The sequence below is a fragment of the Aegilops tauschii genome, chromosome 4 (assembly GCF_002575655.3).
Source record: "Aegilops tauschii subsp. strangulata cultivar AL8/78 chromosome 4, Aet v6.0, whole genome shotgun sequence".
In the NCBI taxonomy this organism is placed as follows: Eukaryota; Viridiplantae; Streptophyta; class Magnoliopsida; order Poales; family Poaceae; genus Aegilops; species Aegilops tauschii.
The window spans coordinates 475,708,401-475,712,129 of record NC_053038.3 but is presented as its reverse complement, the minus strand read 5'-3'; the positions used below and the strand labels follow the sequence as shown (position 1 = coordinate 475,712,129).

At 50.8% G+C, this 3,729-nt stretch overlaps 1 pseudogene; it reads left to right on the top strand.

Moving 5' to 3' along the window:
• Positions 1-1,380: 1,380 nt before the first annotated feature.
• Positions 1,381-3,280, top strand: LOC109749795 (cytochrome P450 89A2-like; annotated as a pseudogene).
• The last annotated feature ends 449 nt before the right edge of the window (positions 3,281-3,729 follow it).

Genomic DNA, 3,729 nt, shown 5'->3' with positions numbered 1-3,729 from the left:
TAATGTTAATATATGGGATGATCCGTGGATACCTCAGTCCCCTTCAAGGAAAGTTGTAACAATTCCTTGGGAACAACATTATCTCGCGTGTTTGTGACCTCATTGACCAATATTCAGGTAACTGGGATGAGCAACTAGTTAACCAGACTTTCTGGCCAATTGATGCTCATAGGATTCTTTCTATTTCCTTACCATTACATGAGATGACAGATTTTGTGGCCTGGAATCAGTCAAGAAACGGAATTTTCTCGGTGCGGTCTGCCTACCACGAGGAGTGGGAGAGTCAATTTGGTCATAAAATCCAGGCGAATAATTCTTCATCGACTCCTAGGGATATATGGGACTCGGTTTGAAGATTGCAATGCCCTGCTAAGATTAAAATATTTATTTGGAGAGCTCTTTATAGTGCTATACCATGCCGTGCTATCCTGGCAGCGAAACATATGAAGGTTAGATCCCACTGTCCAGCATGCAATCAAGGTCCCGATAATATCATGCATATGCTATTTCAATGTACGAAGGCAGTGGAAGTTTGGAAACTAATGGGATTCTATGATGTTGTGAAGAAGGCATGCCAAGTTGACCGTTCGGGAGAAGTGGTTCTGGAGCATCTTATGTGCCTCCCAGACCCAGATGTGCACATCCTTGGCCTAGCAAATCTTAGAGAAACTATTATTATCACAGCATGATACTTATGGTTTGAGCGAAGAAAGCTTACCCATGAAGGTCAGACCCAAAATGCTGCCCAAATTCAGTTAGCTATGAGGGCCCTTGCAGCAAACTTTGTGACCGCTTGTAAACCCAAGGCAAAGGTGCGAGCTGCAACCTGGACTAGACCAAGAGCAGGCTACATGAAGCTTAACGTGGATGCCGGCTTCGATAATGATCTCTTAGAAGGAACGGTCGGTGCTGTCCTCCGGGATCACAAGGGCAAATTTGTGGCAGCAGCAAATGAACGGTTGAGTCTCTGTTATGATCCATTTTCGGCTGAAGCAATTGCAGTCAGATTTGGATTAAATCTAGCTAAGATGGTGGGGTGCAGTAAATTAGAAGTGATGTCACATAATGTGGAAGTGGTCTCGGCCTTGAAAGATGGTACTTCTAGCTCAGTTGCAACTGCTATTTTTGATGACTGTTATTATATGTCATTAGATTTTAATCACGTTGTGTATGATCATTGTAATAGGGAGAGCAACCAGGTCGCTCATGAACTAGCTAGGCTAGCTAAGTACTCTCCCCCTAGTATCTGGATGGATTCTCCTCTGAATGAGGTGGTTTTCTTGGTTGTAAACGATGCTACTCTATTGACTGAATAAAGGGGAACCAGGTTTTCAAAAAAAAAAGGAAGTAGCAGCAGCAATCAGCAACTCCGGTCACGCCATGCAAGAGTTGATCCTCCTCCTGCTTCCCATGACGCTCCTTGTCGTCATCGGCAGCCTGCTCCGGCGTGCACCGCCGATCAAGGAGATGCGAACCCGCCTTGCCGCCGTCAAGTGGGGTCTCGTACGTGACTTCTCCGCTGCCTTGCGGCAGGAGGTCGTCGTCACGGACCGTGTCACCGCGCACCACCTCCTCGTCCGCGGCGGTGCCGGGGGCGCGTTCTGCAACCGTCCCCCGACGAGCGCGGCCAGCGCCACCACAACATAACCTCTGCGCCCTATGGCTCGCTCTGGCGTGCCACCCGCCGCAACCTCCTCTCTGAGGTCTTCCACCCGTCGTGCCTTCGCCTCTACGCCCCCGCCCGCAGCCGCGCGCTCCGCGGTCTCGTCGCGGACCTCCGCGAACAGTGCACGTCTAAGTCTAACGACGGCGTGGCCCTCGCGGCCGAGAGCATGCACGCTGCTATGTTCGGCCTGAGCGCCACCATGTGCTTCGGCGATGGCGTCGACGCAGGCCTCGTCCGCGCCATGGCCGCAACACGGAGGAGCTCATCTGGTCCCTCGTTGGTGTGCGTGTCTTCGCCGCGCTCCCAGCGTTGACCTGGCTAATCTACCGCCAACGGTGGAACAAGCTGGCCGCGCTCAGGCGGCAGCAGGAGGAGCTGTACCTCCCGCTCATTAATGCCCGACGCGGCCGGCGGCGTCGACCGTCCGGCGAAGCCCCGGCATATGTGGACACGCTCATCGAGCTCCTGGTCGCAGACGAAAGCTACTCCGCCTACGGTGGGAATACTCCCAGTCGCAAGCAAACGCTAACGGACGGTGAGCTCGTGGGGCTCTGCTCGGAGTTTCTTGGCGCCGGCACGGAGCCCCCGACCGCGGAGCTGCAGTGGATCATGGCGAACTTGGTGAAGCATCTGGACGTCCAGGAGGCCGTCAGGAGAGAGATCGAGGCTGTCGTCGGGGTGGATGCCGATGAGGTCGGCGAGGAAGACCTTGGTAGGATGCAGTACCTCAACGCTGTCCTCATGGAGGCGCTCCGTCTGCACCCCAGCGTGCCCACTGTGGTTAGGCAGGCGAGCAAGTAACTACTTTCCAGTTCTAAAAAACCTTTTCTCTAATTAATTTCTCGTTTAAATATGGAACATTCCTTCAATACAATGTAAAAAGTAAATCAAAAATAGTTTCTGTATAATGATGGAATTAAAACGGATACATAGAAAATGCTTTGATTTTTGAAAATTTTCTAGAATGAAGTCTTTATGCTCCTATTAATAGTGTGATTTACTAACCTTATGATTTTGCACATGATAGGTGGAAGTTGCAAGTCCTATTGCAAGAATACTCCACTTTTCATCATCTTCATAATAGAATCCTCATATTTTAAAATTGTCGATAGGTTAATTATTAAGGTTAGCCACTCAAGGTCACACATACTTAATATTTTCTTGCTCGCAAGGTGATGCCCGAGGACCACGTCGTTCTGGATGGCCAGCGCGTCACGGCGGGGACGATCGTGCAGTTCCCGCTGGAGCGTCTGGGGCGGGACAAGACGTCGTGGGCCGACCCAGATGAGTTTCAGCCGGAACGGTTCCTGGCTAGCGGCGGGGGCAATGGCGTGAGCCTTGTGGCGGTTGCAGGAAGCGCCGGAGAAATTAGGATGATGCCGTTTGGTGCGGGCAGGAGGATGTGCCCTGGCATGGGTGTCGCGATGCTTCACCTGGGGTACTTCGTTGCAAACCTCGTGAGGGAGTTTGAGTGGACAGAGGCAGAAGGCGACATGGCTATCGACCTCGAGCCACATGTCTGAGTTCTTGAACTTCATGAAACGGCCACTGCGTGCTAAGCTCACACCACTGAATAAGGGTGTTGGAGCTTCAGGAGCCTTTCCAGACCAATGAATAGCTATGGAGACAAGTCCTAAGAAACCGCAATCATAAGCCTGATCAAAAGTTTATAATGCATACAAACATGTGGGGGGTTTTCTTCCTTCCATTATCCAAGTCTATTGTCTAAATTGTATCTAAGTTTATTGTTTGAATTGTATGATCGAAAGTATATACTGTATTGTATGATCATATTAGTCTACTGCACAAATGCTCATCTATTCCCGAACTGTATTGTAGGGGGGAAATTGGACATGTCTAGGTGGTGCACGCGCCCTAGCTAGAACTACAGGGTGCCCCCTTTCCCTAAATTGAAAGGGTGTTGGTCCCCTCCTCGTCGACCCTCTTTCCCTTCTTAGTTCTTGGCGCGAAGCATAGGCACCAGTAGAGTCTGTGGTGTAAATTCCCAACACCAAACACCCAACCTGGGCATGGGATCCAAAACCCCATGCACCCGTCCCCTC